Source organism: Cupressus sempervirens, chromosome 11 (assembly GCF_028749045.1).
Source record: "Cupressus sempervirens isolate cs-2001-9-10 chromosome 11, ASM2874904v1, whole genome shotgun sequence".
Taxonomy (NCBI): domain Eukaryota; kingdom Viridiplantae; phylum Streptophyta; class Pinopsida; order Cupressales; family Cupressaceae; genus Cupressus; species Cupressus sempervirens.
In genome coordinates, this window is record NC_143128.1 from 487,833,326 (window position 1) to 487,845,013 (window position 11,688).

General features: G+C 33.9%; 2 pseudogenes; one reads left to right on the forward strand and one right to left on the reverse strand.

The window, feature by feature from the left end:
- LOC149530494 (basic leucine zipper 34-like) overlaps positions 1 to 5,298 on the forward strand; it is a 169,501-nt pseudogene extending 164,203 nt beyond the window's left edge.
- A 3,834-nt stretch (positions 5,299 to 9,132) lies between these two features.
- LOC149530495 (putative sulfate transporter 3.4 pseudogene) lies at positions 9,133 to 10,150 on the reverse strand (annotated as a pseudogene).
- Positions 10,151 to 11,688: the final 1,538 nt, after the last annotated feature.

The following is an 11,688-nucleotide window of genomic DNA, read 5'->3' on the forward strand; positions in this document are numbered from 1 at the left end:
ACACATGCCTAACATGGGTTCTATGGATCATGACCTCAATATGAAGGACAAGATTGTGCGGATGGTTCAAATATTTATCATCTTCCTTTAAAAAGGAAAGGTAACGAGAGCTAGCAATATGATTAACCATGTTTTGGAATTGATCAACATCTAAATTTTTGGGAACATTTTCCATGTGCAAAGTGTCCTCAAGGACTTGTTTGTGTCTTAGAGACAACTCTAAAAGCTCAAAGATCAAAATTTTAGTGGGGGTTCTTTGCAATTGATCAACAAGATTACAATTCAACCTAGGATTAACCACTAGTCTTGAAGGAATGTACTTGGATTGCACTTGTTGGCTTACTTGGTTGGTTTGAACTAGGTCCTTTGATGACAAGGGGACCTTGAATTTGCATAATAGCATTGAGACTTTGGGAAGACACTTTCTTAGGTTTACTTGACTAGTTTGAATTGGGTCCTCTAATGACAAGGAGACCTTGAGTTGACTCTCTTGAGTGAGCACCCCTTCACCAAGGATAGGAGAGTTCAAAATTTAAATCATAACCACTTGGATCTTTATCTTCCATCATGTTGACACTTTCTTCTACAACCTCAAGCATATTGACAACATTTGTTGCATTTACATAAGTGTAATTGATTATAGTCTTGCCATTCTCAGGTTGGGAAGCTTCCCATTTCTCATACTTGGGAAAAGGCTCTTTGAATGTTGTGTGATCAGCATTGGTATTTAATCCATCTATTTTAAGTTTTCCATTCTCAATAAGATCTTGAACAATATGTTTAAATCTCCCAAAGTTTTCAATATTGTGTCCAATGCCATTATGAAGCTTGCAATAGGCCTTCTTATCCCACCACCATGGCTTAACTTCAAGTATGCATAACTTTGTAGAATCATAAGGGTACACAAGATTATGAGAAAGGAGCTTCGTGAATATCTCTTCATATGACTCACCCAATTGTGTAAAGTTACGTTTCTCTCCTTTAGGCCTTTCTTGATATCTTGACTTGTTACTTTGTTGGTTAGTACTAGCCAAATGGAGAACAACTTGGTCTTTAGGCTTAGAGGAATCCACAACTCCATCATTAACTACTTGTTTTTTCTTATTTCAATGTGTGTTCTTTCCCTTATCCTTGTTATTGTTGTTATTCTAACCATTGATGTTGTTGTTGTTTCTATTTTTTTGTCAAATACCTTTCTCTCTCAAAACATCCTCAATTATAAATGCAGCTTCAACCATGGTATCAAAGGACTCAAAAACCATCTTCTTAACTTCATACTTCATCTCAAGAACCATGTTATCAATGAGGATTTCAATCTTTTCTTTCTTAGGAATACTCCTAGAATAGCGAGAGCACTATCATCTCTATCTTTGCAAGAAAGTAATAAAGGATTCTCCTTGATTTTGCTTTATGTGACATAAGTCCAATAGCGAGACAGATTGTGAAAGATTGTATGCAAAGTGTTGAACAAATCTTTGAATTAACTCAGGAAATGTCTTAATAGGATGAGTTATATTGGTAAACCATTTCATTGCTTGACCCTTAAGACTCCTTGGAAATAATCTCATAAGATATGAGTCCTCATGATGAAACTCAAAACTCATAGTATAGAACTGAAGCACATGATCATTTAGATCCCCATTTCCATCATATTTGTCATATTGGGGGATCTCAATTTTTCTAGGAAAATCTTTCATGTCAACACTCTTATCAAAAGGATTAGGAAAAATTGAATCAAGTGAAAAAGAACTCTTGGGTGTTGATATTTTCTTCAACTATTTCTTCAATTGGTCGATTTCTTCTTTCATAGAGGGATCATGCTTTTGAATCTTTTTGTCTTGTATCTAGTAAATTTGTAAGGGACCTTAGCACCCTTTTTGATTAAACACTAAAAGTATGCATCTCTATTTTTGTCCATATATGCTTCCATACGTTGCTAAAAATGTGGGTCTAGTTGCATAGCTAGGAAATCATAAGCATTATAGTCAAAGTTTGACCTACCACCTCCATATCATGAACCATGATGAGCTTGTTGTGAAGGTTGTCTTGAAACTCTAAGAGGTGTTGGTCTCCTATAATAATCATGTCTTGAAGCTCTCCTTCCTCTAGGGCTAGGGGATTGGGAAGATGTTCTTGAGTGTCTTCCACTTTGTGGAGTATTAGGAGGGGTAGATGAAGGAGAGTTGTTTCCAACACCAATGTGCACATTGTTGAATTGATTCTCAACTTCTGAAGCCATGAGGAGGTCTTGTGCTTCTTGACGGGATTTCCTTTCCATCTCAATAATAACTTTCCTTTCTTCCTTTGGCATCTAAATTGTTCTTCCTTCTTAGCTTGTTCTTCTAGAAGGGTTTTTCTCTCATGCTCAAGTACTTTGAGTCTACCACTCACTTAGCCTAAAGGTGTCATGAGTAGTGTACATAGTCTTGACTGCCTAAATTGGTTACTAGTAAATGTTGCATTCACACAAGCATTAGAAGGCTCACTAATTTGATCATCATATTGGGATTTCTCTTCTTGATATGCATATGCTAGTACAAAAACAACAATATATTACTAAATAAACTACTAAAAATTGTAGATATGTGACTAATTTTGATTGCATGACCAATGGTAGTTTATTTCCAAACATCTATCTTCCAACCAAATTTATGACTAAACTATTTTAATCATTGATTAGGTCATTGATTTAGTTGTTTATTGTTGTTACTTGGTAGTTTGTATGGTAATTTATTTGGTAATTTTGGTAGTTTATTTGGTACTATATTTGGTAGTTTTTTGGGTAGTATATATGGTAGTATATTTGGTAGTTGATTTGGTAGTATATTTGGTAATGATTTGGTAGTTGATTTGGTATTTTTTGGGTAGTATATATGGTAGTATATATGGTAGTTTATTTGGTAATATATTTGGTAGTATATTTGGTAGTATATTTGTTAATATATTTGGTAGTTTATTTGGTAGTTTATTTAATTATTAATTTACTTATATTAGGGCATGATGGAATTGAACCACCATCCTACTACTTATAAAGCAGGTGCTCTTCCATTGAGCTAGTACCTTTTAAAGAATAATGCAAAAATATGATAAATTTGTCTTCCCAACATTAAATCTACCATGATCATGGTCATTGTAACATGATATACTCTTCTCAAAGAACACATTTTAGTTATTATGAAAAATTATAATCTAAATCTTCATCAATAACTATTCAAAAAAATTAAATTCTTCTATTTCAAGCATTTTAATATTATATTTCATGTCAATTACACTTCTCTAAATTATTGTAGTGATAGACTCTTATAAAATTATAATTTGGAGCACTTTGGCCAAACATCTAAAGATAGATTTCAAAGCAAACAAGATTCCATCTCACTTAAAAGGGATCCCTCAATGATTGAGGAAGTAGAGTGCTCAAAGAAATCATCTCATTTGACTATTCAAAAATACATCAGTGATCAAATTAATAAATACTTATATATAAGACAATGGTTAATTCACAATACCATTACTTTGTATGCCTCATATATTTGAATGGAATTGTAAATCGTAGAAGCTATTAATATTTTCTTAGAATTGTCTAATACAAACAACTGATCTTTATAGGATTTCTCTTGCCATCAAACTACAAATATATAGATGCATATCAAGTAATAAGGGCTACACACATCAGTAGTCCCTACCTTTGGCAAGCTTGGCCAATGAATGGAAGGAACAATATAGAGTATTACAAGAGGTCAAGAATAACAATAGGTGTAACTAGTTTAGTCATTAGATTTAGTGGTTGTAAATGCAGAGTAATTTGGGAGCATAACCCATGTATATATAGTGATGCCATTGGTTCTATGGACCATATCTTAAATGAATAAGATTTCTACAGGTGAGTCATTTGAAAATTGCACAAAAGTAGCGTAAGTCTACAGTCGTATGCTTGGAACCATTAAATTTGCTTGCTAAAGAAAGAATCAAATCAAAAGTTAAATAGGCCAGTAACCAATAACAAATTATCTTGGTAGTAACTAGTTATGATGATGAATGAGAATTCACTAGCCCCACTAAAATGAGAGTGTTTGATGAAGTTAATAAAGACTTACCTTGAAAAACATGCTAGGGATGGTAGTTAGTACAACAAAAATGAGTGTAGATCTAGAAGGAATGAATGAGGTAGTGCTCTAGCTAGAATTGAAATTACCAAATGAAGGCAAATGTACTCAAGACCATAAAAGTTAAGCTTCATTTCAACGTAATCATAGATTAATTGTTTCTTATGAAATCTTGAGCACAATGTGTAGTCTATAGCCATAACAAAAGACAACTTCCAATGTTTGCAACGTTCATAATGGCAAGGTGAAATACCTATGTTTCATTGGATACCACATCACCCACAAATCATTTTTTTGCCATGCCAAAATGGTTAGGGATACAACATACAATTTTCTTGTACATATTTGTAAAGGCCAAATGAGAATAAACTATTTCAAGCAAAAAATAGTATCATCCTTACATGAAAAAACCTCTATAAAAATTTTCTAATGTATTTTATGAATTATAAGGCTTCTTGGACCTAATATAAGCCTTAAAAAACTCAAAATTAAAACAAATACCTTTTGAGGCTTTAAATTATGCCAATTGGGAAGACTCAACAAAATGGAGTTTGTGTGTGGCTAGAAGTCGAAGTTTAAAAATCAAGAAAATTTAGAACTATTCTTTCACATGAGAGAAATATCAAATATGTCAGTACAATTACACACTACAAAGTTAGATGTCAATTTCTAGCATCAAAGTACTAGAATGAAGGATTAGAGTCTGATGACTATTTTTTGGAGGAAATTAAGATTACATGGGCAACGTTGTGATTTAAATCAAGTACCTTGAGTGACTAGTAAATTTTATGCTCTTCCATGGAACATCTTTGTTAAATATTTCTCCTTACAACTAGTCAAAATTATTTTTTGGTTTGCATCTGATTTATTAATGTAAATTATCATTTCCACCCATCTTAGAACAAAAAGACAAATGAAGGGATATGTGGCAAAGATTACCTACCTATAATGACTTAGACCAAGACTCAAGATTGACTAGACTGACTTGAGGACTATATGACTCCAATATGGCCAAAAAAAAAGGGTGACTTAAAGTTAGGCAATAGTTGGCTCCAACTGGGGAATATGCACTGCAAAGTGCATAGAGAATCCAGCATCTCTAGTTAAACAAGTGCCTTCAGCATTGGGTGCAGAGTTTAGACCAAAGAGACAACGAGAGGCTGCATACAGAGAGCGGAGGGATACGGAAAATTAAAAACACAACTAGGAAAACAACTAACAACGAAAATGAGAAAAGACTACACTACAACACAACAAAACTGGAAAGCAAAACTTATTTACAAAAGGTGAGGAGACCCCACCAGCAGAACCCAAAGCAGAGAAAAATTCATATGTGCCCATTTACAGGAAGAGAGAAATATGAACCTTTTCGGAAAAGAGGAGAATGCTTCACCAGATTGTAGCAACATTGATATCCTCTGGCCACCCCTTTACTATTGAGTTTGATTCCAAGAGCAATCTGCAACATAGTGACCAACAAAACCTTGCCAAATAGCCATGCCTCATCATATACTTCTAATTGCTCTATATTTATCTGCATACTGTCTTTCACATTCTCTATCATGTTTTGTGAAGAAGAAAACTCATTGGACTCTGAAAACATCACTAAATCATACTTACATTTGTTATCCTCAACCTTATCACTTATAACAAAGATATCAATATTCAAATCCAGACTGGCAGGATATTCAAGCAATTCCAAATGCACTGCTTAAAAACACTCACATGTGTTTACTCAATTATAACTCTCAGCAAAGATATCACCTTTCAAAACAGAATGAACATAATTAGAAAATTGAATAGCTTCTGGAAGTGAACTAGCATCATACCAATCACAGGCTTTATCATTAGAAACTTTAGATTTCAAAATGAGGTTGAAATTGAAGGTTTCCTCATTTGCTACAGCATGCATCTAGACCAAGACATCTTCTTCATTTGCTACAGCAAGATTTTCATCTAAATTCATAATTTCAATATCTAGATTAATTATGGAAGAGGACTCACATATGATTGGCACCATAACTTGATTAAATTTTATTTCAAGATTAGAAAAATCTTCATTTATTTCTCTGTCTTGCTGCAGTACTTCATTTACATGTTTAAAATCTGTTGTTGCATTGATTTCTTCAACATTATTTTCAATAAGCTAGATGTCTTTTTCATCCACACACAATTGATTAGCAACATCTAGCATTGTAGCATCTTCAAAACAAAATGTTTCAAGAATCTAATCTTTATCAGTCATAGTGAAAAAAGAATCATCACTATTACGTTCTTCCATAGCATCAAAAATTCCATTTTCAAAAAGTCCATCAGCCTTAGAATAGTTTTCAGGAAAACACTTTGAAAAATCATCCACATTCTTTTCATCTAATTCACATCTTTCATCGACACAAGGAAACAAAAACATAGATACATCTTCAATTTTGTTTACCTTTTCTTTTTATCTTCAAAAATCTATATAGGCTGAAAAAATTCTCTTTGCTGATGACTCTCCCAGGCTAATTCATTGCTCCTTTCATCCATCTTGTAAAAAGGTCCTTGATCATCTGAGGCTTGAAGTTTTTTTAAAATATCAAAACAATTATCTCCATTTATTTCTCTTTCAACTCTGCTTATCATCTCTTCAACCATATTTTCAGCTTTACTAAAACATGACCTCACTTTCTTTTCAACATAAGACTCATCAAGAGAATTAATCATTACTTTTTCTTTAAAACAAATAGATTCTACCATGGGATCCTTGTTGACAAATTCTTTATCACTATGAGGAATACCTTTGTTTGCTAATAGTTGTATTTTTGGAAACCCAGACATCTCTTGTTTTTCAAGAATCAAACCACTGGTTGTCATGGACTCTTCATTTTTCTCACTAATTATATCTTCAAAAAAAAATTCTCTGTAGCCTTAAGTGATTTAACTAAGCGAGATGATTGCTCATTGTGCCTATGAGCAGTATTATCTTCAATCATTGATTCGTCACTCATTTTAACAATTAATGCAGTTTCTCTGGCTTTAATAATTTCATCATTTGAAATCAAAACTAATTCTTTTGCTTTCAATTCAAGAAGTGATTTTAGATTCATACCTTTTGATTCTTGAGAGAAACTAAAATCCTCCATAATTGCATCTGAACTATTGATGGTGTGTTCTTGATATTTAAGTTCAGACATAAGTAGAGTAGTTTCCAAACTCTTCTCATTATATTCATCCTTAGGAAAGAAAATCTTCTTTTCAACCTCAAATGAAGAATCTAATGGTGCAATTAATGATACCAAAGGAAATATTTTTGAGTAAGAAGGAATAAAAACAACATTTTCTTCTTCTTGTGGTGGTTCAGGCTGGAAATGCTTTTCATGCTGATTACCTTCTTCATGTTGATGGCTCATCCATGGTAATACTAAGGATGAAGAAAATTTAGGTTCTCTCAAAGTAGGGAAGATGGGAGAAGACAAAGCATCCTTTTTAGAACTTGCATCAGTGTTTTTCTATCTGAACTCCTAGAGAACATAGAATCTCTTTTCAATTAACTTCCACGATTCTCTAGACCAATGATCTTGAGCTATACTCAAGTTGTTTATTGTGGCATAGCTGACACTCTCTTTAAATTTACTCCAGAGTTGTTACAGCATAGGATTATCATCAATCACAATCTCTTCAATAGATTACGAAAGTCTCTTTTTATATTTTAAATCATTTCTCAGAGGAATCTGACCTCGATACATTTCTTGATATTATTTGTACAACAAAGTAATAGAAATTTGAATCAAATTTATGGAAAGATAATGATGTTACCTTGACCATGAGCAACCAATTTTCCAGCAAGTTCTCCAAAAATCTATTCTAATAGGCATGATCTTTTTTGACAATGGAGTCGCCAATCTCTAAGTAGCAGAGAAAATGAATATTGTAGCTTGAAAAACCAAAATTATTCTTCCTCTTAGTCACCAAAAACATGAGCTAGGAACTTGAATGATAAGAACTTTCAAATATTTCAAACTCTGATATAAAATAGGTTCTTTTAAAGACACAGAGTCGCCAATCTCAAGCAAAGATAACAATAATAAACTAAAAAAAAAATCTCTAGCATTGATCTTCTTTTCCAACTCCCCAGTAGAGTCACCAAGAATCTGTTGGTAAACAGATTTGTTCTTTGTTAAATAAACTCTCAAACGCCCAAATCTAAAAGAACAATTAGATTCCAACAGTTAGATAACCTATCATGAGGTTGATAGATTTTCTCTGAATTGAAAGGTACAGCTCCCTTATGGAATGATATGTAATGAATTTGTTTATTCCTAAACTAACTGGGTACATTGTTAACCCGAGAACGGAAGAGGAAAACCAAGCTAGTCTTAGATAGAACTAACTCAGGCAGAGAATTTAGTTCTACACCTAGCCAACCCTAGGAATTCACACTTCTTATGACTTCTCGACATTGGTAATGCAATGTGAATGTTATGTATGCAAATGCAACAGAAAATGAAATGAAAGAGAGTGTTAAATAATATCAATTCTTGTAATAGGAACGTCTACAAATACTCTGATCTACAACCCATTCATTATTCAACACAAGATGGAAGATGATGCCCAAAACTGAAAATAACAATACTCTGATTGATTATAATCAAAGGAAAGATAACTAAATGCTCTGATTAAGAATAAAATCCTTGTTGCTTTGAACATCACAAATAAGAATACTTAGATTTTATTTGCTCACAACTTATGCTCAATCTATTACAAAAACTCGAACTCTTAACTTGCATTAAAAAAATAAGTTCCTTCCCCCTACTCCAACTCTCTGTCTCTCATAGAAAAGAAGAACCCCTATCACTTCTATCAAATTCCTATTTAACTTCTCTATTTCTGACTGTGTCCCTTCAGTCACCAAAATAACTCTTCCTTTTTCCTCTAAGTCTCTAATTATTTATTAATTATAACCTATTGTCAATCTTTTTGAATTCCACTTCTTTTAACTTTTACTTCCTTGACCATTTTCGCTCTTTATGGATTCAATGCAAAAGATACCTCAAAGTTTTACATTAGTCTCTATTGGAATTATTTGACTCTTCATTTCCTTTACTGTTCTCTCTTCTTCATCTTGAACCCATCTCGATATCCTTTCTCTAAGGTAGATGGAGTCAGCAAAGTAAATTGGTGATTCAATGCCAACAATGAGAAACCCTGCCACTCTCAAAGCTTCATTGTATTGTTCCATGTTTCTGTACAAAGTAGTTCCAGAAATATTGCCAAGCAACACAGTGTGAGGCCTTGTTACATGCGGCAATATCTTAAGCATAGAAATACCCACCGCTATGAGAAGGCCACAGGTGTGTGTAGAAGAGTGGAGTGAGAACCAAAAGAGTCACCATGACTGTTATAGCCATTACAATATTCGACACTGCACTTTTGCATCCAGCATTGAAATTCATAGCTGAATGAGAGAAAGATCCGGATGTAACGTAGCAGGAGGTACAAGACCCAGTCATGTTCATCAATCCAATGGCCATCATTTCTTTGTTACTATCAACTTGATAGCCCTTAATCGAAGAAAATTTTCTTCCTACTGCAATTTTCTTTGTAAGTGCAATCAATCCACTGACAAGGCCAGCTTTGAGAGCCAATGTCAAAAATGGACCATGAAAGTATAACATGTTTGTTGAAATCGGATTAAGTCCTTTCTACAAGTGACCAATAATGCTTATGTCATGATTCCCTAACCTTGAAACCAAGCTAAAGACAGTGGCTAGAATCACTGAGGTCAATGGAGCAACTGCAGAAATCTAGAAGAACCTAGTTTTCTTCTGGCTAATGTAACGTGCCATGAGTATAAACATAAGAAAGAACACTCCCACTACAGCAGTTTGCCACGTCCACTCATGTGGATGTTTAAAGACCGAATCCATTACAGAAACCATGTCCATCTTTGAACTAAAGTCCTTGATCCCGAGTAGAGACTTGAACTGCTGCAGAGATACTATAATAGTTGCACCAGCCATGAAACCAACAAGGGTTGCTTGAGACAAAAATTCAATGACAAAGCCCATTCTTCCATGCCAAACCAACATAAATTAGAATGAATCCAAGCCTCAACCTTTTGATACACAATACTATGTAGCGAATACGGAAAGAAATATAATTGTGACATTGCTTCCCATGAATATTGCCATTTTTGCAAACCACGAAGTCTGTGAATGGCCATTTCTTACAGTTGAACCAAAAGCTACTCGAACCTTATAGAGAATCGGTACGTTTTCGCACTTGCAGGTGCGAAACACTTCGTCATTGTGAGAAAAGAACTGGTCAAGTGTGCAATCCACTTTGGTCCAAGCCCTGAGCGTATTTCTGCCCATCAACTTTAGGTGTATGGGGCATTTAGCACATGTTTCTTTTAATCTTCTAAAATATCATTATAATATTTCTTCAAAGCACAACTTAAGTATTAGCATCACTTAAGTTGGCAAAAATCGCACCCACCAAGTGTGATTTCCACACAATGAGTACATTTAACTTCACAAAAATTGCACTTGGTGGGTGCGACCTCTGCAATGAAGAAGCTAGTTTTCAAATTCCTGTCGAGCCTATTCTCAACCATTTCTTCACCAAATGACCTCCCATTTGTTGCTATGAAATCGTGAGACCTTGGAGCTTTGATCTCTACTTTGTATAATGGATATCATCACCTTTTTGTTACTGTTATAAATGCATGGAACGGCTAGTGTTCGGCTCTACCAAACTGAGAAGAAGAGAACCAGAGTTCATAAGAATTATTTTCATCATACACCACAGTCCATTCAATAACTTCAGACAACAGCTCTTCATTTTTATGAGCTATGTCACAAATTACATTTGCTCGTAATGAAATGTATCCATGATATGCCTTGAGATGCCACTACTTTCTTTATCATCAGAGTCAATTCCTTTGGTTTGATAAGACTCAATTTAATGTGGCACAGTTATATATATATATATATATGATGAAACTTATATAATCACATCTTCTCCTATCTCCAAAGTAATGCAATGCTGACATTAATGTATCTTCTCATAATGATTTCTTTAATCAAAGAGCCACAGAAAATTGAATCCATAATCTTATAACAATAGAAGATTTCTTTTTGAAGCACCATTGTTTGAACTTGCATCAAAACTATAAACAATCTTGAATGTGATCTAATCTGTGACTGTCTATACTCTGCTTCTGAAAACTGAATCAACCAATAAATACCATGTTGACATGTGCATTTCATTACAATGTATAAAATCTGAATCTTCCAATGCCACCTTTGTCGATGTGCCATATGAAGAACCTTCTTCTGATTTTTATGGATGCCTGGAAACCATAATAACCAACCATTCCTCTACTGAAAAGATCATTAATTGAAAGATCATAACCTTTGCCAGATTGGGTGCTACAACCTACCCAATCAATGAGACCATGAAAACATCCCACCCAGCTTAGAACAAAAGGACAAATGAAGGGAAATTTGGCAAAGATTGCCTACCTATAATGACTTAGACCAAGACTCAAGATTAATTAGACTGACTTGAGGACTATATGACTCCAATATGGCCAAAAGAAAAG